Genomic DNA, 25,785 nt, shown 5'->3' on the forward strand with positions numbered 1-25,785 from the left:
TCACCGCGTCTAAGACAACAGTTTTTTATTTCTAATTTCCAATAGCACTGAATTTTTTATTATTACATTAATATATTTTACGTGAAGCTAGTTAACAATAAGTAAGCTATCGTGAATTTTCGGCTACCCTGTAATAGCTGGTTATGGAGAGATAAAATATTTTTTTGTAAACTCATCATTTTCATGCTGGGGACACTTTATCCATTAATAATTTCCTAAGCGCTTATCTTGCTGGAAAACCTGTTAATGGATAAAGATTTTTTTTTTGAAATTTATTTATAAACCCTTACGGATTACATTTATTTAACAAAATATTAATTTTAAAAAAATAAATTACAAAATGATTTTAAATATTTATATATTAACACTTACCGACTTTTCTATGTCTACCGGTTTCGAGACGTATCCGTCTCTTCGTTAGGACACAAATTAAACCTACATGCAAAACCCACTATACACCTTCACCATAGTTGTTGCACAAAAACATAAAACCAGACATGCGTTTTAATAAGCACACAAACTGATTCCATTATGAAAATAGTTTATGTCGTTTAAGAAATAGCTGAATAAAAAGAGAGGGGATGGAAGGAGCAGCTTGAGTTTAATAGGTTTAGGGTGACCATTACAATGGAACATCGTGTAACGGGCTATATTGAAAGGTTGTTGGATTATTGATCAAAGGAACATTACTTTTCAAAGCTTTCTTAATGTGAAATATTTGCATAGTATTTCTTTTAACCCTTTATTATTTGTATGTAAGATTTAAACTCTTGAATTTTTTAATGTGTTGCAACAGAGAGGGAAAACATTTTTGAGAGGGGAATATGGTAGTCTAGGCATTTACAGGGCTTATAACCTAAAGGGTTTAAGTGGCCACTTTACACACTGTGTAACATTCACTATTCTGCCTATGTTTAAACATCCAAATTTCCCCAACTTTTTTTAAATACTTTTGTGATGACGACGGAAGTCTGGCGACTCTAGTCAGTGACGTGTTATTACTCTAAGGTTCAAATCTAGACCAACACTAGTCTGTTTTAGATTTGTTAGAAGATTTCGCTTAAAAGCTTACAATTTTAAAAATAAAATAAACACTCCCTTTCCAAACCTTAAGGTGTGCAGAGCACTGCCTTAGTTCTTCAACCGCAGCATAGGTAAATATTATTTTTTTTACTTGAAGATAAGATAATCAGTCTTACACTTCAGATGAATGATGCATATTATTTGCGGCGGCCTCCGTGGTGTAGTGGTCAAGACGCTTGACTCACGCACGGAAGGTTCCGGGTTCGATTCCCGGTGAGAACACAAAAATTAAAATGTGATTTTTCTCAAGCCTGGTTGTTCTGTAATGTAATTCACCACTGTAATTAGGCCTCCTGGCCTGTTGTGGTGCAAAAAAAAAAAAAAATGTAAAAACTAAATTTTTAATAAATTATTTATTTCATGAATCGAACAGGTAACCTCTTGCATAGTATTAATATATAAATTATCTTCTTCTTCACGTGTCATGTCGGGTCCCCCCGATGTTGACGACCACTTGGGAGCAAGCTTACCTATCCTGAGCAGTGAGAATCAGCTCCTCAATAGATCTTATCCTGGTCCATGCACGGATGTTTCGAAGTTGGAAAAGGGGTTTTCTTCAGAGACCTCTACGTTCCTCGATCTTCCCCTTCGTGACAAGCTGAAGTATGGCATATTTATCACCTCTCAACACATGGCTAAAATATGAAATCTCACGGAGCTTATCAGTGGTGAATAGTTCTCTATAAGTATTGGCTCTACGTAATACTTCATTGTTGGTTTTCATATCAGCCCAAGATATTCTTAGCAGTCTTTGGTGGATACACATTTTAAATGCTTCAAGGCATTATAAACTTTAAGAGCCCACGCCTTTACACCGTACAGTAAGACAAACCATGTATAATATTTGACCATTCGTTGTCTCAGCTAGAGGATTATCTTATCGATGCAAATAAGATTTTTCGTTTTGATAAATGTTGTTCGGGCCGCTTCTATTTTGCATTTTATCTCAGTATCGGGGTTTAGATTCTCAGTAAAGATCTGCCCAAGTATCTGAACTGTTTCACTCTCTCAATATTGACACCCTTTAGTTGGAGATTTACATTTGGATGACTCTTTTGGCCAAAAATCATAATTTTAGTTTTATTTTTATTAACGTTTAAACCAAAACGATCACCGACAGAGTCAATCTTATCAAGCAGTTCTTGAAGGTCTTGTATGTATATTGTCTGCAAACAGAACGGTGTCATCTACATATCTAATATTATATTAATATGCAATTAGTAGAAAACATAACATAATTAGCATTTTGTGTTTGCTCAAATTTGTGTGGACAAGGACTGGATTCAACTCCCTGGGGAGCTGTTTATATTAACATATTACAACAGAGATGAAGAACATTTTAGAGAAGGTAATATAAAAGTCTAGGCATCTACAGGCGTTTACAAGATTTTCAGGGGATGCCTAGTATGTGGGTGAAATAATTCAATTAGATAAATCTCACCCGCATAAATAAATGTTTCCGCTCTTTAACTTCACAAACATCAACAGATGAAAGAATTAAAGGAATATAAATGTTCAAATATGAACAGAATGGGGAATGTTATGGGTAAAGTGGCCACTTAAACCAGCCATTGACAGGTCATAAGCCCTGTAGATGCCTAGACTTCTATATTACTTTATCTTAAATGTTCTTCATCTCTGTTGTAATATGTTAATATAAACAGCTCGCCATGGAGTTGAATCCAGTCCTTATCTACCAAAATTTGGACAAACTCAAAATATTGTTGATAAATCCACCTAGTCCATGAAGATGTATAGAAATTGGAAAAATAAGATTTTCAGACGTTGTCTAGTATGTAGGTGAAATAATTCAATTAGATGAATCTCACCCGCATAAATAAAGGTTTCAGCTCTTTTCCTTCACAAACATCAACAGATGAAAGAATTTAAGGAATATAGATGTTCAATTATAGGCAGAATGGTGAATATTACACAGTGTGTAAAGTGGCCACTTAAAGCACCCATTGACAAGTCATAAGCCCCGTAGATGCCTAGACTGCTATATTACCTTCTCTTAAATGTTTTTTATCTCTGTTGTAACATGATAATAATAAGCATTAGTAAATCGCTATAAATGAGAGTCTATTTAAACAAATGGTGCAGCTTTAAAATAATTTAATATTCTTATATTACTATGTATTGTTGCTACTTAAATATTATTATAAAATATTGATGCTTAAATACTACAGATGATTTGTTTTATAGGTCTTGCTTTTATAATAATTTCAATTAATTTATTACTCATAAATACATCCTGTGATAACCATGGTTATCGGAATCTACTAAAAACTGTCTGTCGAAATTGATTATAGATAAAAGCCAATACGCTTACGCCTCCACTATAAACTCTCAAGGGCAAAATATGTTTTCAAGAGAGGGATTCAGGACTGGATTTTCCTTGAGGTGATGGATTAGAGATGTAAACTCCTTGATCATTTTTGAATTATTTGAGTGAGTTGTTTCATATAAATCAAATGTTTTTCTTTGCTTGTTTTTTTATATTAGTGTAATAGATTCATTTAAAATGTCCATGTACATTACAGCTTATCTGCCAATCACAATAATCTACTTGTAAGTATCTGTATATATATAATTCTTCTATACGTGTGATGTAACAGAACTCCTCCTAAACGGCTTAACCGATTTACGTGCGGTTTTCAGCAAAATGTAGATCTTTGCGTTGCGCGTGTTCGTAGATATTAATATTTTCAACCTAATCCCTAAAAAAAAAGTTAGGAGCATAAATATTTTTTTCATCGACCCACCAGGGTTGCATTCGATGAGAATACATAAGCAAAAAAATTGAAAGGATGTTGGTTTTTGTGTTTAAAAAAGCTTATTTTTTAATATTTACAAACAACATTCGCCAGTTATGTATTCCAATCGGATTATTGCCTTAAATTCCTTATAATTTCTACCAATTTATTTCTTTTTACTGGATTTTAAAAAATTACTAAAACAATATTAACTAACATTCAATACATTTTTGAAAATTCCATTCATGAATAAAGTGCACCCCTGTTAGCGAGAAGAGCCGAGTTTGACATTTGCAAAAAGAATTCTGACTTTGAAAATTAATTATTTTATGTTATGAAACTCAACCATAAACAAATAATTAGGTGCCAACTTTAATTCAATATTTGAAGATTAATAATCTTTAATTTTGGAATTAAATTAATCTGTACCTTAAAACTGAAAGGCTGGAAGTAACATTTTTTACAAAATCGAGTTTTTTTTATATTTTTATTATTATTATTATTTTTGAAATTTAGGATAGAAGAAATAAAATTTATTAATTAATAAATATTTATTAATTCATCATCAGTGGCGCTACAGCCCGTTGTGGGCCCTGGCCTTCTCCAGAATTAGTCTCTATTCGTCCCTGCACCCCGCGGCTCTTCGTCAGTTCGTCAGGCCAATCGTTCTAATGTCACTTTCCACATTATCCAGCCATCTTAATTTTGGTCTGCCTCTGCTTCGTCTGCCTTCCGGAGTGGTATAAAGAATCTTTTTTGGGGTGCGGTTATCATTCATTCTGTGCACATGGCCCAACCACTGTAATCTTCTTATTTTGATGAATTGTGCAATGTTGGGTTCGCCATACAGTGCCTCTAATTCATGATTAAACCGTCTCCTCCACACTCCGTTTTGTTTGACAGCACCAAATATCTTACTTAATATTTTTCCTTCGAACACTAATACCATATTTTCATATCTTTTCACCCAGCATTCGGCACCATATGTAATGAATGATTATTCATTAATAAATTAAATAAATGTGGGACTAAACTGAACAAATATAGTTTATCTATTTACAAAACGAAATATCTACATTCATTTTTCCTAAAGAGGAATGCAGGCGACTGGAAATCGAGATCTAGTTCAACCAATTAAGTTTTATTGTTATTGAAGGATCTCTAAGCCTTTATTCCGGACCGAGTTTTTCAATTAAAATTGAGAATTCAGCAGACGTATTCTCTTTACGTCAGCCAGGATTACACGATTCTATAGCTTGATACTTCTTACGGAGTCTTATGGAGTCAGGGTTGTCAGTTATTTAAAAATATAACATAAAATATATTTATACCTTTTGCTAATTAAGGGGATGAATAAAATAAAAAAATAATAAAATTTAACCAACAAAGCGTCCAAAATCTGTGGATTTATTTCGCGGACATCTAAGCCATTCAAAAGCCCGAAAATCGCAATTACATTGTAAAAATCATTTGTTCGTAGTTTTCTTGAATTTAATTCTTTAATATGGTCTCCTAATTATAATATTCACAACGCGGATTGAATCGGTGCAACGTAATTTTTTTAAATCGTTAATATTTAGAATCGGATCAAATACTTTCATAATCAACTATTACGATCGTCTAGAGTACTTTTATATCTTTAGTTTAAAATTCAAAAAAATTCTGGCTGGTTTCATATTCTTGCACAAATTGATATCTAACGGTATAGATGCCCATGATATCCTTGCTCAGATAAACCTTAATGTACCTCGCCGTAACTTGCGTACCAATCCTGTCATTGCTGTGGAAAATTATAAAACTAACACAGGATTATTTTCCCCTCTGCCAAGGATCCTCAGAACAGTGAACGAAATCTCACTAAACGATACTGTCGATGTGTTCCTACAACAAGGGCAGGCATTTAAGAAGGAAGCGGTATTGTCTCTCCTGACTCGCGATGTCACACTTGCCATTTCCGCCTAGATTATGCCATATTTTTCCCTTTTGTTAATTGTACATTTTGTAAATTAAAGTAGATTTTAAGACTATTTAGATTAAGTATAACTTATTAATGCCAATCTATTAGGGCTTACTTAATGTATATTTTAAGTACTTTTATTATCACGCAATACAACTACCATACACTTTTGGTCCGCATGAGTCGGGAATATAACGTAGGTACTGCCGAAATAGCAAAATCGACATATTTTATGATCCCTCCCCAAGTTTTGCTAATAATCTCTAAATAATGATTTTTATTAACAATAGTCTCTAAGTATACGTGAACAACTTATTTCTCACAAAAAATATTTGATAAGCAAACAAATTAATGCGATTTTATACAGAAAGTTTGTGTTTTTCTGTTAATTAAGACATAAGAACGGTACTGGATATAAAGAATGAATGTCAATTTTTTTGTGTTTTAAATTAATAATGGCAACTTACGGCAGTTTGTATGCTATTCATTCTGCTTTATAAAATTTGACATAAACGCTTTACTTTCCAAGGGAATTTAACAAGTAAAAAAATGCATATAGGGGATAAAGGGTGATCGAAGTTAATTACAGGAAATAAAGCGATTATTTAATGATGATGAAAACCATTTTAGAGGCTAAAAACAGTACAGGCTATTTATATTAAGCAGGTTTTTTTTTTTGGTAATAATTTTATTTAAATGTCCAAGAAGTTTGAAAACTTAAAACCGTTCTATCTTAAAATTTCATTTTATGCATTAATTATTTATACCTTTTACCTACCCTCCATATGTATGTGGAATTTTATCGACGTTTATTTACAAATGTATTTAACTTTTTTTTGCATGTGTCTTTGTTAAATGACGTTGTAAAATAAAACGAATAAATAAAATAATATAATGCGGGGAGAATGATTGGTCTGTTGAACAGCCTACCGAGAGAGGTGGATCTTTTTCATGCTAGGATTTTTTAAATTTTTTTGTTATTTATTTTATTTAGTTCTATGTAACATAGTCTAATATATATTTACAACACAATATTTACATCTTTACTTATTCTAACATTATTTATCACTATTATACACTTAATATCCTAATTTACCAGTTTTAGTTAGACTCTTCCTCTCTAACTATGTATCTATGACCTATTTGTCTTTGTTCACTATTGTTTTTATGGACCTTAATAATCTACTGTGCTTTTTTAAATCATGTTTTTCTAGTTACCTAATTTATTATTATGTACATTATAATCGACTATTGTACACGACGTATTGTTCCAATGAATAGATAATACATATATGTGTATTATACATTCAAATAAATAAAAAAATATGCTTTAAAGAAAACCTAAAAAATTTCGCAACAAATAGTTTTGCGAACCACATATCGCCCTTTGAATCTAAAGACATACAGGTGCTCAATTTATTACACTCATAGACGATTTTTGCATATGGTGGCCTATTTGGCTAGTTATGTGTCCGGTATGAAGCGTTTTTATTACATTTATAAAAAATATTTTACAAACATTTTATAGATACGTATATTTTGGTTGCGTCATTTGGAATGATTGGGGTAGTTGTTTGGAATAAATTTTAGAGCTATTGACTATTCTCAAAAATAAAAATAATGCTAAAACTGCCACCCACCTACTATTCTCATGCTTTATTTGAAACAACAAAGTTACTAACTACTACCCTAGCTTTATGTTAGGGTGGTTCTTACAAAAAATTAAATCAAAATGTGTGATGAGTATAAACTTAAGGGTACCTCAAATCAGAACTGCCCTTTTTCAGAGGCCTTTAACAAAATTGGACCCCGAAGTTCTTAACACAATGGACCCTGACGGAAAGGCCTCTGTCAGTTCCTAAGAATATGGAACTGTTTATAAGAATATGGTGAGCAGGTGATTAAGGTGTAGATTTTTTTAAATTATTTCTATGACTGAAAATATTCAAGTATCGCCATGTTTTTTTATCTATATTTGTTTTAATTTTCTAATTATCATTGGTATTTACATTAATGTTTATTTTTTCTATTATTAATGGTATATTTTCTAATTTATATTTGTGCTGCAATTTATATTTTTATCGTTACGTTTTCAAATTTACATTTATTTAAAATAAAATAGGATAAAATTAATTAATCAAGTATACCTCGATAGAGAAGCTTGTATAGCTTTGAAACCGGTCGGTAGAAAAAATTAAAAATAGATGGTATCTCACATTGCGCTTCCCATCGTTACAAGACCAAAAGACTTAGATTTATTTAATTTTATTGCGTATGGAGTAATACGCAGCAGAAAATTTAGTAAACATTTATAAAATAAAATAGGATAGAATTCATTATTTTAGAATACCTTGATAAAGAAGCTTGTACAGCTTTGAAACCGGTCTGTAGAAGAAAAAAAAATAAGTGGTTAAAAACAATGTCAAGAAGCGTGTGTAGCTTCGAAACCAGTCGGTAATAAAATAATTGTTTGGTGGTTAAAATAAAATTATTTTAATTACATAATAAATAATCACAGATTTATTGCTCCATACGCAGAAAAACATTTAGTAAACATTGATAAAATAAAATAGGATAGAATTAATTATTTAAGTATAACAATAAAGAAGCTTGTACAGCCTTGAAACCGGTCTGTAGAAAAAAGAAAAAGTAAGTGGTTAAAACAAAGTCCAGAAGCTTTTGTATCTTCGACACCAATCGGTTTTAAATAATTGTTAAGTGGTTAAAAGAAAATTATTTTAATTGCATAATAAATAATCACAGATTTAATGCTTCAAGAAGTTTAAAAGGCAAGAAAAGTAAAAAATTTCGCTTAAATAAATTTTAACGAAATCGCAACAAAAATTAATTTAACTATTTTAGCTTCTATTTCACTTTCCAAATGCAGTGGTGCATAGGGCACTGCATTAGTAAACCATGTGCGGCGTAGTTCGATCATTTGTTACATGACGGTGAAGTGATCGGTCTTATTCTTCAGACGTCAGCCCAGGGACAATGAAATGTTGCAGTATAATTAAAAAAGCCTTTAAATCAATACTTTTCGTCCACCCTGCCAGAAATCGAACACAAGACCTCAAGAATGGTAGACGAACGCAACTCAAATTGATTTCCTTTTTCAGGATTTTCACCCGAGAGCAGCCATTGAGTCACAAAACTCTATTCTTCACTCGCCTGGACACAAAGAGCTTTGACTTTACTGCACGTAAAAAAGAGGACTCAAGTTATAGAAATGAAAATAAAGGGCTGGTGAAAATCAAGGAAATCTAGCGATTTCAATCTAAAACTAGGACCTTAAAATCCCCGTGGATGTCCTGCAGAAAGCACGTGACTGGATCGATTTTATGGTAACTCTCCTTTCGGGTAACCGGAGAGCGTTACCAACCTCCTCCGAGCGAAATTCGGTAGATATATATTAAAAATCGGTAGTTTTGTAGATCGAAGGAGGGGAAAGATACGGAGAGGAGATGGTTATAAAATTTCCTTACCTTTTTGAATTACAAAATTTCGCTCAACATGCAAATGGAACTTTTTCATACTTGCGCTCCCGTGGACCGATAGCTAAGACGCTTGCCTGACACAAGAAGGGTTCCGAATTCGACTTCAGGTAAGATCACAGTAATTGAATGTGTTTTATTTTTCCGCCTGGTTATTTTGTGCTGTAATTTACCACTGTAGTTAGGCGTTCTGGCTTGTTGTGGTGCAAAAATTTGAACATGTACAAAAATCGATATGTGAAAAAATTACATGTAAATAGTAATTAAGTAACTTAAAAGTAGGATAACACAATCACACATTAAAATAATATTTTAAAGTATAATGTAGTTTCGATTGGCATTGTCAAAAAAATATATAAATATGTGGTTATTTGAAGAATAAAAAAAATATTCCTAAATCCATGTTTATATAATTATGTTGTGAACTCTTTTATTGGATTGAAAGATTCCCTTACATTGTTCTAAGGTTTAATAGATAAGAGATGAATACAAGATTATTCAAAAAGCGATTATATTAAGTACAACACTGAATTAATTAACCACGACACAAATTTATATTAAGTGGGTAATTTGAAAGTCGTAGAGAGAGCAAAACGCTAACGAACTGAAGTCATCGAAGGACACGGAGATTTCGGCGTGTCTCGATCGTGCTGGCGTCAAACAGTTCCGGTGTGCCTTGCGCGGTTTTGCCACCGGTTGAAATTATGGCAGCGTGAGTGCGTGCCCATAGTATAATAAATATTTTTTGAAATATTTACTGTCAATAATTATGGCAATTTTTAACCACAGCTTGCAGTGTTTGAAGAAGGCAAATTAAAGAATGAATATTTCGTGATTAGTTTTCTAGAGATTTGTTTGGGGAAAATATTTCTCTACATTATACTTTAAAAAAATTACTACATGTTGGGAAAAAGATTTAGCGCAAGCAGGTTTATGTGCCTGACTATATATTTTTGCTATGCTCCGTCCTTTACTAACAGAGGTTATATTTTTATATATTTATTCATAAATGGGAAACGCTCTTTTTTTCTACCATTGTAATATGTTGATGAAATATATGTTTCGATTTCATCATTACAATTACATTTATGTATACTTTTTGCGTTTATGGCGCTTTTATCGAAACTTTCAACTCAACAGACCTCCGTAAAATAGGTTTCCCTAGTCAGAAGGACTGTTAAATTAATTCTGTTTAAAACACATTCTATATGGTATAATAAAAAAGAAAGAAAAAAAAATGTAATTACTAACCGCAGAAATAGGTAACTCAATTTGAACAGAATAAAGTTCTGCCGTCCTTGCGAAGAGTGCAGTATCTATAATTTTTGATAACATTTTGTTAAATATAGTTTTGGAATCACGTAGAAAAGATCTTTATTTTAGTCTTACTCAAGTATCAATATTCCTTCAGGAACAGTAAAATACAGGAAGAAAAACTGCAGTAACTAGATTTCCAGTTTAATTATTATTAATTTAGTTTTATTAAAGTTTAAATCATCTTTTTAATTTAAATACTAATCGTAATATTTAATTCACCAATTTTGGAAATAACCAGAAATCCAGATTAATTAATACTTATTAATCAACGTAATTATTATGTACGACCGACGCCGACGGATAAATAGTTTTCTAATGAACAGATGGCCGAAAAAGAAACTTTCTGAGCAAACAGAAAAATGTACAGATTTGGTTTATTAATTTATTAAGAGATTGGCCATATTGGAGACGAATAAACAGTAAAAAAACCTTTTATAAAAAATGGAAATGTATGAAAATCAGTAGAATTTTAATCAATTTTGGTGGATTGGAAGTTTTTGACAAAATCGGTAGATCTACCGAAAACTCGGTAGGGTTGGCAACGTCGGAGATATAAAATTATATAATCTGTTTGAAGTTGGTTACGTAGAAAATATTTTTTTGGTGTGATATTTGTATTATTTTGATTGTGATGCGTGTTTTTAAAGCACCAACATTCTAAAAATGTTGTGATAACCTTTTGATGTTATTCAATCAAATATTACGAATCAAGATAGATAATTTGTTTGTTTGTAACGCGAGTGTTCACTTCCTTATATCGACTTACTTGTTTTACTGATATATTGTATTCTACCACGCGTTGATTAGACTTCTTTATCAATCGGTCAACGTCGATACATAATATAAGAAGAAAGAATATTTCATTACAAATATTTTTAATCCGTGCAAATGTTTGTAGACAAGGCTTGATTTTACTTCCTGGTATCTCAATCTCACGCACACCAATAAAGGTTTCAGCTCTTTTTAAGTTTCTAAAATAGTGACACGAAAATGTACGCATAGTTTTTTATTTATTTATTTATTTATTTATTCACACTCTTTATCAAAATACAATTCCATGTTCACTTTGCCCAGCTAACAAGGGTACATACCCCCCGTTCCAAGCTAGGCAATTACATTTTGATATATTATAATTGTTAACAAATTTATATAGAGCACAGACAAACAAAATATAAACGTATTCGGACACACATTTTGATTCATATACATACAGACATACACATATATACACATATATATATATATATATATATATATACACATATATACACATGTACATACACATACATACATTCATAAAAACATAGACAATTTATTTATGCGAAACTTCATGGTTGTCATCCATAAATATATTTTTTTTTAATTATTCCTTATTTTTTATATTTTATTTTTGACATCCAGTAAGATTCTACAATCCGTGGCATGCATCAACTTTTCTGACTCCCTACGACCAATGTCATGAAAGAGCGAGGTCAACACCTTCCGTAATTTGACAACACTCCCGTCTTTCCACGATTCTGGCAAAAGGTTATGAACCTTTTTGCCTACGTAATAGTGTTGTCTCGATGCCAGAACAGTGTTGACCCCTTCGCTTAGTATCAGATCCCTCTTAGAGTATCTTGTATAATGGTTGTGGTTGACGCTTGGGTAAATGTCTCTATTTATGTGTGTAACCACTACCGTTCTCAAAATATACTGTTGAATGATATTCAGTACTCTGAATTCTTTGAAGAGCAAGTCAATTGGATAGCGAAATTTTTTTTTCAAAATTATCCCAATCAGGTTTCCTACAATTCCTTATAATTTAGACTCATTTCTTTATTTTTACTGGATTTTGGGGAATGTTATAATAAAAGTAACCTACGTTTATAGTAGTGCACCAATGTAACTAAGAAGAACTTCGCAATTTAGTTGGACGTTTACAAAAAATAATATTTATATTTGAACTTTGAGTTTTTAGCTTCGTGAAAACTTAGACAATCCTTTTTTCAATATTCGTCCTAAAGGTTTTTACACGCTTTCATGATACAAGCTGGCATTATGGTTTCGATTCTAAACGTCATGCTTGGCTGGCGCGGCGGTCGAAGAACGACTAAATACGCGTTGGGGATGAGTTAAGTGTCATAATTTTTTTAGGGCTTTGGGCATGTCTAAGTGTATTAATACGCCAAAAACAAAAGTTAACAGATTGAAGACTTGAGGAAATGTGGATGTTTAAGCATTGGCAGAAAATGAATTACGCCGTGTGCAAAGGGGCAACTTAAACTACAAACAGTGTCAAAAGTTGGCACTTAATTTATCCAATGACAAGTCATAAGCCCCGGAGTGTAATTATAAATCTAATCGCGGGGGTAGAGAAGATAGAAATTTGAGGATTTTTAATTTTTGAGATACGATTAAAAATTGCTTCACATATGGCCACACTGATGATTAAACGTCAAATTAATGTCAAACTATGAAATGTCAATCATAAAATTATTTAAAAAACGAATACGGTTTAGTCAATTTAACCTAATCATGTGTTTTGGGTAATGGTTAAGGTCGTAATAATATTCTAAATTATAATCATCATATATTTGATTTCACGTGCTCGTATTTATTTGACGTTTCATTATCAGTGTGGTCACAAATGATCGCATGCAAAAAACAAAAATCCCCAAATTAACCATTCTCTACCCCGCGACAAGGTTCAAATTTGCACCCCTGGAAATTCCAAAACTTAATATTCCCATTTGAAAAATATTTTCTCACACTGTTGCAATCATTTGAAATATTTAATTAATTATTTTATCAACAATATTTCAATACTAACATGCGTCTCGGGGGAATGTGTGGTAAAACTCTGCTTGATATGTGCACATGTAGAAATAGACACATATAAAAGACCAAAAGAAGATTTGATAATATATGCACACACTCACGAATGCTTGCATATCAATCTGCAAGACTGCAAATGCACAAAAATAGATCACGTATCAAAATATAAGTATATAGGTATTGTTATAGATTCCACTTTTAACTGGGAAGAACAGATAAAAACAGTTTGCAATAAGCTAAGAGTTTGCCTACTTAACATGTACCATTTAAAACCATACATACCATACCCAGTGCTGAGACTAGTTTACTTGGGGCTAGTTGACCCAATTATTCAATATGGATTAAGAATATGGGGACTAAGTTTTAAATCTTATACGGATAGAGTCTCGAACTTACAGGTACAAATTTTAAAAATTATCGTACCTGTAAAAATAAAGAATGAGGCAAAATACAACAATAAAATATTATTTGATTTTGTTAACGTTTTGCCAATTAACAAACAGTGTCAGTATAAGATAATGACGGATCGTTTCCTCGATTGCAATTTTAAATCCAAAATAAACCACCGGATCATGACCCGACAAGTATTGGCACAGCAGCTGATGGTACCACGACAGAAAAACTACTATGGTGACAGAACAATGGGTAGTGTAGTACCAAAACTGTACAATTTAATACCAGCTAAAATTCGTGAAGAAAAAAACCTAATTTCATTTAAAAAAATAGTCAAAAAATTATTAAACAGCAAGTGAAACTTAAGTGTATAAATATATTTTATTCTTCAATTATTTTTAAACTATGTACTTACTTATAATTTTTTTTTAAATGTAATGTAACCCGCAGACAAGCTTCGGCTTTGCGGGAACAAAAATACAATTATTTATGTTACTTATTTGTTAAAATGAATAAAACTCAACAAAAAAAAAAACAAAATGTGTTAAGATTTTCGTAAAATACCTGTTAGTTTATTTATCTAAATATTATAAAGTAATCAACTCATTTATTGACTGTCCAGATTTACTGGAGTCGGTGGGTGTCCGCACCTGGTCGAGATACCTGTAATAAATCACCTTTTTATTTTTCGAGGCCTAGAACCAACTCTCACGTGTGAGTACATTATGCGGGTGCCTATCCCTAGACTCCACAGATATGATAATAAGAAAAAGGAAAAGACTGTGATATATTTGGTCCTGGACTTGCCAGTTTAAATCGAATTCAATTTCATTTTTTGCTCGCAATATAATTCTTACACTTTTATCTATGTTTGAAAATGATTTTTCTTACTTTTTTATACTCTTAATTACCTTTGTGCATTTAGTTGTTGTATTTTGCGGACAACAAGACGCATCGGACCATAAGACACCCCAATTTTAGTTGAAATTTCAGAGTAAAAAAGTGCGTCTTTTGGTCCGAAAAATACGGTATTTACTATTGTTATAGTCAATATTGCATTAGATCGCATAAGTAATTTTTTAAAAGGATAGGCGGTGGGTGAGGATTTTTATGAATAGGTATTTGAACACTTTTTGTCTTTTTTTTAAGCCAATCAACAGGCTGAAGTAAGCCCTAATAGATTGGCATTAATGTGTAATACTTAATCTAAACATTCTTAAAATCTAGTAAAATTAACAAAGTTTATAATTAACAAAAGGTATGTATATAGCATAATCTAGACGGAAATGGCAAGTGTGACATCGCGAGTCAGGAGAGACAACACCGCTTGCTTCCTTAATGCCTTCCCTTGCTGTAAAAACACATCGACAGTAGCGTTGAGTGAGATTTCGTTCACTGTTCTGAGAGTCCTTGGCAGAGGAGAAAATAATCCGATGTTAGTTTTATAATTTCCCACAGCAAAGACAGGATTGGTACGCAAGTTACGGCGAGGTGCAAATGACTCTCTGATATTGTGCGAAAAAACAATTTCATGTCGGACTGATTATGCCTAGCTAAAATCGACAAAATCGAGGTTCTGTTGTCCCGTTTTTCGCACCAAAACTTAACGGAATTTTTTTAATCAGTCTTACGCTTCAGGTGCCAGTCTAGGGGACAATGAAATATTTTAGTGTAAAAACCTTAGAGTAATAACCTCCTAGTGACGCCCATGACGACGAAAAACCATTCCATGATTATTGATCACGAAGTTAGTTACATATTACAGCAGAACAAAGAGTCGTCCATAGCGCGTTTGTTGTTCAATAAAAACCAAACGAAAATTTTGGAACCCCTTTGTAACGGACGGTTAGAAATAAAATATGCAATAATATAGTTAAGGCCCCCGGTATCTGCAGGCTAAATGTTGGACCTACTATAAAGGATGAATATTCCACTTTCGGGTCTGACTTTAGCGATACCGGGGTATTATAGAGTAGAAATTTGTGTTACAGGCCCTAAAAAGAGCCTGAATCTAGACGTTTGACCAATTATTGCCCTAAAAATGGGATTTTGCATTTGTGTAAATGAAACTAAGGACTGCCTTAAAAAAGGCATTTGTAAACGAGCGAGACGGCAGCGAGACACGGCCAACACCTACCCCTTGCTACAGGATTGTGGAATACAGTCCAAACTGTGACTTGTACAGTACACCCTTTATTCTATGCAATAGAGGTAAAAACACATTTTTAAATACATATTTCATGTCAACAATGTTTAAGTACGTCCAAATGCTTGCATACTGGCTGGATTTCCTCCCTAGGGAATTATTCATATTTAAATTTATTGCAACACAGAGGGAAAATATTATTGAGAATGGATATGGAAGTCTAGGCATTTACAGGGCTTTACATGACTTGTCATTGGCTGGTTTAAGTAACCACTTTAAATTAAATATGATTAAATATGAATAACTCCCTAGGGAGGAAATCCAGCCAGTCTGCAAGCATTTGGACATACTTAAACATTGTTGAATTAACTACCTGGTAAAATAAGAAGTCTACAAATTGGAAAATTGTTTTCAGGCGTTGCCTAGTAGGTGATTTGGTTCAGCCGGATGAATCTCACGCGCATGATAAAGGTTTCAGCTACTTAAATTCACAATGTTCAACAGATAGAAGAGTTGAGGAAACGTGGATGTTTAAACATGGGCAGAATGGTGAATGTTACTCTGTGTGTAAAGTGGCCACATAAACCAGCCAATGACAGGTCACAAGCCCTGTAAATGCCTAGGCTTCCATTTTCCATTCTCAATAATATTTTCCCTGTCTGTTGCAATAAATTTAAATATTTCATGTCAATCGTGTCGGGAATCGAACCCGAGATCTCTTGCGTGGCAGGCAAACGCACTGACCAATTCACCACGAGGCCGACCACGTTTGGTATCACGCGTTCGCATTTATTTGCAATTTCAGGATAGCACTACCGAATAATGAGTTTTTTGACACACGCACTTCTACCATCAACCCTAAATTTCAATGTAAAAAAATATTTAAAATACAGATTCTTAAGGCGTTTTTCTTAATTGTTATTTTTCAAGTTGTTTTTGTTCATCGCATTTCAAAAAAAATATTTTTGCCAAACTAGATGTATTTGTCTACGCCCTTATCAAAACTTATTTGTCACTTTTACCTGTCTCCTTGAAGGCCGCGACAACACACATATAAAAGCAAGTTAACCTATTCATAACAAAAGTTCCATATGGGAATCATTAAATCATTAATCTTATATTTAAAAAAAAAAAAAAAAAAATTATTCAGATAACAAATAAAGATACAATATTACTACTAAAAACAATTTTTAGATTGATTAAATACATATATTTACAATAACGTTTCCCATTACGTAAAAGAAATAAACAATTCTTGTGTACATAATGGGGAGTGACGTCTTACAATAGTTTATTTTATTTTAATAATAAATATCTTTAGGATGACATATATAAATTACAAAAAAATATAAATATAAACAGTGTTTTTAATCAGTGTTAAATAAAGAAGAATTATAAATGTAACTTTTCACTTCTTTTTTTTATTTTATGTTATTGGGTAATTCAACAAAGATACATACTAGAAAACATACAATTTGAAAGCATTCGTCGATACAATTTTACATTCATATATATCTTCAATTATAGAATTATACAAAAAAGATTTATATGTAATACATATTTTTGAATATTTTTTTATACAGGATACAATGCAATCAAAAATAAGTTGTACGTGTGTACTTATTAAATTAGATTTATTCCTAATAGATTATTCGCAAAAGCTGAGAGAGTATCATGCAAAATGTCAATTTTATTGTTTCAGCAGTATTCATTATATTCCCGACACATGCGGGCCATAGGTGTGTGGTATGTAGCATTATTTGAAAACAGAGGCAGTTTAAATATTTCCCGATGTCTGAACGTACGCAATCCCGCATTTATTTGTATTTTATTAAGAAGGTTAGTATCTACTTTGCAGTTTAATATTTTATACAGAAATTTTAAATCGAAAACAACGCGGCGTTTTATCAGAAAATTCAAATGAAAAAGAGTTAGACGTTGCTCGTAATTTGAATTTGAACGTGGGTTAGAAATTTGGAACTTATACAAAAGGTACTTTAAGAACTTTTTTGAACAGATTCCATTGAATTTATATGATTCTTTAATATATTATATTCCTGACTACGTTTTATTATCTTTGTTCATTTCATTAAAGAAAAATATTATTCTGTAACAGGGACGAAGGAGCATATGAAGAAAGTAAGTACACTAAGAAATCATTGCTATTCAACAGTACCTAATATGTATTTTAATTCGCTTTATATCAACACATTATGAAGATAAAAAACTAGCAACCAATATGAAAATGCTCAAAGATGCCTACAACATGGTCCGTACTGTGTTATTTACTATAGGTACCTACTTAACATTTACGCATATTATACTTATACTTATAATCTGAGCTTCACTAGAAATTTGGTACCAAAAACGCCACTGCTCTGTAAATAAAATGATCTTGTGCAGTAGTTGTTTTTAATTTGGGAATTATGATTCTATCCTACATATTAAATTGTTTTGTGACAATAATCACGTCATTCATAGTTATTTCTAGTATCATATTACCTTAACCAATAATTTAATACAAAAAAATCTGTTTTCCGCGGTAATTTTATTTTATTAATTATGTTTGACTGTATGTTTTCTGAATAAAATAAAACAAAATTTTTGATTTTTAAAAAAAACATAAAATCATTTATTTTAAAAGTTCAAAAGCTCCGTAGCGAACCATAAAATATTTTACTTAAATTTGAACCATAAAGACTGAAGCGCCACAGATTTCAAACTAACAAGCTGTACACAGGAACGACTGCGGCACGGTACGAATTTTTGGTACTTAAGATTACACATCTATTTTACAAACAATATCAACCCTGACGACGGACGCTGTAATTCGATCTGAAATGTCGGTAAATAGTACGAAAGACACACGGCATAATTACCCAGAAAAAAATACTGTGCATTTTATTTCAATCTGAAATTCTCATCAATTTTTTTTTTCATGTCATTCCACTCCTTGACTACGCGGATGTATGTTATCCAGATGCTAACTCTGAATTGCTTGATAAGTTAGAACGATTGCAGAACATTTGTATTCATTGTATCTTTAATCTTCGCAAATTTGACCACATAACCGAGTATCGCACGCAACTACACTGGCTCAGTATCAGGCATTGAAAAAACATTCGCATTCTATCACTTCTTCACAATATTTTAAATAATCCCACTTTGCTTGTTTATCTAAAAGAGCTCATCCAACCTCTTTCACAACACGGACTATCTCTTCGTTCTAGTAACGAGAGAACCCTTTTAATATGCTGTCATCGCTCTAATTTTCTTGCCTCCTCTTTCACAGTAGTAGCCGCTCGATTGTGGAATAATCTACCCACGAATGTTAGAGACGCCCCTTCTTTATTTACATTTAAGTCAAGATTGAAATGTCACTATCTAAATATTTAAATTGTTCCTTTATCCTTCTTCTTTCCTTCCCATCCCCTCTCCTCTCTTCATAGTAAAGTGTTATTTAAAAAAAATATACATTTGTTTTTGTTAATCTTTGCTTTTAATTTTCGTATAAAATTGTAAGATTCAATATGTCCATGTATTTATAATTTTTTCAAACTTAACGGTTTGGGTAGGTAGGAAGAAATTGCCTTAAGGCAATATGCCTGCCCTTATATGTATATATATATATTGTATATGTATATAAAGTGTCAATAAAATAACTAAATAGAACAAAATAAGAGGGTGCCTCGGTAGATTTCAAATGTTTTTTTTAGGACCACCTAATATACACGTTAGTAACCGTGAATTCACTATGTTTGTGATGACGCACATTATTCTGCTTCGCACAAGCTAGATGCTATAAATTCACTTCAGAATTTTTGAACGATGACATCATGAAAGTATTCCAGGATAATCAGTTTGACAATGCTTGCTTAATTGGTCTGACTAACTCGTTTACTAATGCTTGAATCCTAAAGTTCAAATATTCATTTCTTGTTACTTAGTTGCATTCATTTGCTCATTGTCGCTCTACGGTCAATGTTGTATTTTCAGTTTACACATATTTTAGTATTTCTCATGTTTTATTTTTGAAAAAAAGTGTTCTTATAAAAAAACGTACGAATTTGGCCATTTTATGGTCCATTTGTTTTTGTTTTTTGACTTCTCGAGAATTTTTCTCAAAAACATAAAAAAGAGTGTAAAAAAAAAAATTGGTGTAATATAAAGCATCTAATGTTTAAATTATTTATTATCGTTTTTTCTCTCAAAACCTATTATTATTACAATATTTGAGTTTGTCCAAATGTTCGTAGACAAAAGACTGGATTTCACCCCCTCGGGAGTCATAAGAATAACAAACTACAACAGGGATGGAGAATACCTTTAATAAGGGCATATGGAAGTCTAGGCATTTACAGGGCTTATGATCTGTCACTGGCTGGTTTAAGTGGCCACTTTACCCACTGTCTACCATTCACCATTTTGCCTATGTCTGAACATCCATATTTCTTCAATTCTTCCATTTGTTGATTTTAGTGAAGTTAAAGAGCTGAAACCTTTATGGTTGTGAAAAGATTCATCTGACTGAATTATTTCACATACTAGGCAACGCCTGAAAACAACTTTTCAATTTTTAAACTTCTTCTTGGATGTTCAGACATAGGCAAAATGGTGAATGTTACACAGTGTGTAAATTGGCCACTTAATCCAGCCAATGACAGGTCATAAGCCCTGTAAATGCCTAGACTTCCATATTCCCTTATTAAAGGTATTCTCCATCCCTGTTGTAATTTGTTAACCTATTATTATGTTTAATTTTTAGATTTTATTAATTTGAAAGAATTTATCGAAGCAAACTAAGTTTTCCAAACACTCCTAAGGGGTGAGGAAACATTTTTTTTAAATTTTGTACAAAAGAGTAATTTTGTTACACCAATCACAAACATTCTCTAAAATTCCAGAATCAAATTTGAAAAAAAAAATTCGTCATGATTGGGTTAAAATGACTGGCGTTTCAATACATGACAGCTCCTTTGATATTCCGACTGTCACTTCTTGTTACGGTTTTATCAGATGAAGATCTAAAATAATACAAAGCATTTGTCCACCTCGCAGTGAAGTAGCTGCCTGGTTTATGATGAAGATCATGCTCCTGGGTTCCATTCCCAACTCTGTCAGCATCAATTACTGGCGATGCTGATGGAGTTGGGTTAAATACTTCTCATAGCCATATTTTGTAAAACAGTGAGTTTATTTTTTTCACCTTCAGTAGCCAAAAATAAAATACTACTGCAATAATTTTTATGTGCTTGCTTACACAAGCAATAACTGTATATACTTGGTTCACCGACAAATACTAATACATTAACATAAGCTTATTAAGCATTCGAACGAACTGTACTTATCTTCTACATCAATGAGGATGTTCAGTGCAATGGAAAATTGACTACAAAAAAGGTTTTCCAAGACACCGTAAAAATTAATGGATTTTTTTAAAAAGAAATATTAGCGTTCTTATAATTTACACAAATATTTCAATTTTGGTGACCATTTTCAATGAGTCGTAAATAACTCACTATTAGAAAATGGAAATCAAGTTGGGGTAGAGTGGGGTTCGAACCTCGGACCGCAACTCTAGCCACTGGACCACAACCCGATTCTAAAATGTATTTAATTGTACAAGAAGTTTCTCTTGAATGGTTTAACAGGTGTTTTTTTTTGTTTGGTATGTAATCAAGTAGAGGTAGAGTGAGATTCGAATTATACAAGTACGAGTTTATTCATCTTATGTATTTATTTTATTTATTAAAACAAAACAACAGCCATGACAACAAAAAAATAAATATTTACAAATATACTAAAATTATGAGTCAATTATAGTTTTTAATACATTACTAAATACAGTGTCCAAAAAAGAAAAAAAAGCCTATATTGAAATAGCCACTCCGCATCATTCCACGCGTAAAAAATAAATTAAATTTTATTCCTCCTTCTTTCTTCTTTCGAACAAGAGAAAATAATTACAATATTAAAGTGTAAAAAAAAAAAAATATCAGCTAGGTACAGTTAGATTAAATTATAATTTAATTTTTAATTCTGGTTCTAGCATTTTCTTTAAATTAGTTTAAAGTGAGGGGATATTTATTTATTTAATTTATTTATTTACACTCTTTATCAAAATACAATTCCATGTTCACTTTGCCCAGCTTACAAGGGTACATACCCCGTTCTAAGCTAGGCAATTACATTTTAATATATTATAATAGTTAACAAATTCATATAGAGTACAGACAAACAAAATATAAACTTATTCGTAAACACATTTTGATACATATACATACAGACATATACATATATACACACATATATATATAAATATACACATATATACACATATACATACACACATACATACACACACACGTACCTATGCGCATACACATACATACATTCATAAAAACATAGACAATTTATTTATGCGAAACTTCATGGTATATATATCGAATATATATCTATTTCAGCAAAAAACGTGCTATAAATATGTACAATTCTGGGCAAAGATGCATTTTTATTATTATTCGTGCTTGAAATACCAACATGAAATAACTGTTGCAGCCGAGTTGTACGTTGAGGGATACGAACTTTATTTTTTTTCAAGCAATTGAGGGCAATCTAAGTTGTTATTGCGTATTTTGTAAAGGAAAACGGTATCATTGATGATTCTTCTAGATTGTAAGGTATCGATTTTGTGATGTACTGCAGCTTAGCTTAGCTTAGTTTCAGAACAGGTATTTTTTTACCTAGTTAAGTTGATAGGAATACTTTCTTGAAATTTAACATTGTTTTATTTTGTAGGTCAATAACTTAGCTATTAGCGTTTATTTTAATTTCATTTATGTTTTCGTATAGAAAGTGATTTTACATGTGCTATTTTTACCGATAAACGCCGTATTTCGTCACCGAAATTAAATCTCTCACCTTAGATCTGCGGGTCCACAATTCTTCAACGGGACCATTACTCGATTCGACTTTTAAGGGCTGTTTTTATGTGAAAAATACAATAAAAATAACAATATTGTCATGTCCCAGCTCCGTAAATAACCTCAACTGCACAGGACAGAACGCTGGGACAATACAAAAATTCGGCCGCAGTTCACAAGTGAGCGCTGCAAAAATGAATACGTATTACGAGCGCATTCACGAAAAACATTATTAATTGCATACCAGAATGTATTGTAATTGTTTAATAATGATGAACTAAAAAACAAAAAATATTGTTTTCTTCCGCCATTTTCGGCAGAATTTTTTTTTCGTAGCGACACGTTGGCCTCGCGCGATGGTAGAGGGAATCGTTCCGCGGAGATAGCCTTCCCGTCTATCTCGGTGGCGATGTCCCGGGACATTTTTTGTCCTACAAATTGCTGTTTAGCTGGCAAATTGTTTGCTGGGGGCGTTCTGGTGCTCCGGAGACTAGTAGCTAACGTTTCCTATCACTGTCGAAATAAAGGGATTTGAGCTGGGTGAAGGATTTATTTATTTATATTATTTATACTTTCCCTTGTCTCTACCTTGTAGACGACGAGGGGGGTTTAGAGCGACAGTGAAAAGGGACATTGAAAGTTGTATATGTGAATATTTGTTCGCGCTTTTCGTTGCTTAATTTGGTTAGTAGAGGAAGAAATATAATCAATTCGCGATGAAAAAAAAATCCTTGCTTGTATGAGTGAATCCAAGGAAAGACCTTTAGTATTTTAAACGGATTCGGACATGTGATGGATGCTTTCAATGTCTACTTGTAAATGGGCATTTAAACTGTAATTTTTCATTATCTCCGGAGGCTGATAACCTTACCTCGAAGACTGATAACGTAACAGATGATCAAAATAAGAAGCATCCAGTGGTCAAATGTAGTATCCAATTCATCAATGGGTACGGTGATAGGAAAATTATAATTGTTTTGTAAATAAACATTTGACTTAGAGCCCTTGTTTGTTATAAAAACATTATATAAGATTTTTTAAACAATCAAAACCGTTTGTTTCGCAATTAAAAAAAAAATGTAACTTCAAAAATTTTCTTCGTGGAAAATAATATCCAGATTAAATTTAACTTCTAAAGTAGGTACTTTTCCACTTGCCTTACACAAGGATTAATTTTTATTTTAGTTATTTTAGACCTGAAATATTCAACTTCAAACATTTATTGCTTGTCCAACTTCGTTATTGATTATTTTGAAGAAATGGAAAGTAAATATTGTTTGCGTATTTACAGAGTTTGTCTTAAAGTATTTCTCAGTATCATTATTTACAAGATCATTTAAAATTCACTGTTTTGTTATCAATTACATAAAAGGTGTTTTTTATAGGCTTTACGTAGGTTTTACAAATGTTTTGAAAATAAACAGTTCGAGGTAATGAGAAAAATGTGTTTAATAGAATCTGGATTCAGGGCAAGTCGAAATATACTTGAGTTGTTTGCATATGAATTTGAAATTTGTTTGTCATAAATTTTTAAATTACGAATTTTTACTAAAAACATTTAATTTGTTAAAACTCAAAAACGATAGAAAAAAAATATACACCTTTTACATTGAAAAATTGTTAATACAATATGTGATTGCCCTGAACTATTATTTCTCATCAACTTCAGGGTGCCTGGAAGAATGACTTGACAGGTGCCACCGTTTTGTAGCAACAGTTCACGGACAGTGCATACTTGTAATGCCGTATTAAACAGACTTCATGAACTCGGCAATAGTTATTCCCACGAATCTGAAAAAAATGTTGTTGGGTATTGTATATATATATACCTATAGAACAAACTTTTTCAAAGATGGTGAATGGTAATCATATTTATTTATTCATGCATTTCATAACATATACAGTTTTTTGTTTACTTTGCCCAGCTGTATGAAACAGTACTTTTGATTTTTTTGATATATTACTGTAGATCGTTTTATTCTTTAATTTTGTTTTTTACATTTGTTCTTGAATTATTTAAACTTTCTACTGAATATGCTGTATAATTTTTGGGTTCATTTTTAAAATATTAATCTTGTTTATATTTTTTTATAAATCTTGGGTATAAGGAAGTTTATGTTTAAAAAAAACACATCAAGCCAAAAATGTTAGTATTATAATTTTTTGTAAAAGGCAGATTTGCCGTTTATGTTAATAAAATAATAATAATAATAATATCATTGGAAATATGGCTAAGTATGATATGTACCCACATATGTAACTTTTTTTTAGCATATTGAGTTACATAATATTTTTTTTTTTTTTTTTTTTATTTCAAAATACAAAAATGTACAAAAACACAATTGTATTCCCATGAGTTAGCAAACTCATTCTGGGATTGATACAATTTAAGATTATCAGATAAAAAATAAAAATACATTTTGTTGAACATAATTAAAACAAAAATGGACATATTTTGGAGACCTTTTTAAAAACAAATTATAATATATTATTTAACATTAAATCACATGGGTTAAGGGTTATCGAGAAATAATTTGAGGAAATGATTTTTTAGTGTTATTTGATTTCCATTCGTAGACTGGTAAGAAATTGATTTAAAGTGAATAGGCAGGAGGTTATATTGAGTAGAGGCAATGTAGAGGAGTGACCTCAATCCGAATTTAGAGGAGTGTACAGGGGGTAAATGTAGACAGTTATGAGATCGTGTGCGATGGTTATGTATATCACTGTTAAAAGTAAGCGCTAAATTTGAGTTTAATTTATGTTGCAAAATTTGTAAAAAAGTGTTAGTTATTTCATATGAAGGCAAAATACTAAAATGAACTATATTTGTCTCGGAATATATCTCCTTTATGCTTTTATCTCTTCGAAAACGAAATACATTTCTTATTGCTCTATT

The sequence above is a fragment of the Micrasema longulum genome, unplaced genomic scaffold (genome assembly GCF_059751315.1).
Source record: "Micrasema longulum isolate JH-2025_06_02 unplaced genomic scaffold, ASM5975131v1 h1tg000020l, whole genome shotgun sequence".
Classification (NCBI taxonomy): domain Eukaryota; kingdom Metazoa; phylum Arthropoda; class Insecta; order Trichoptera; family Brachycentridae; genus Micrasema; species Micrasema longulum.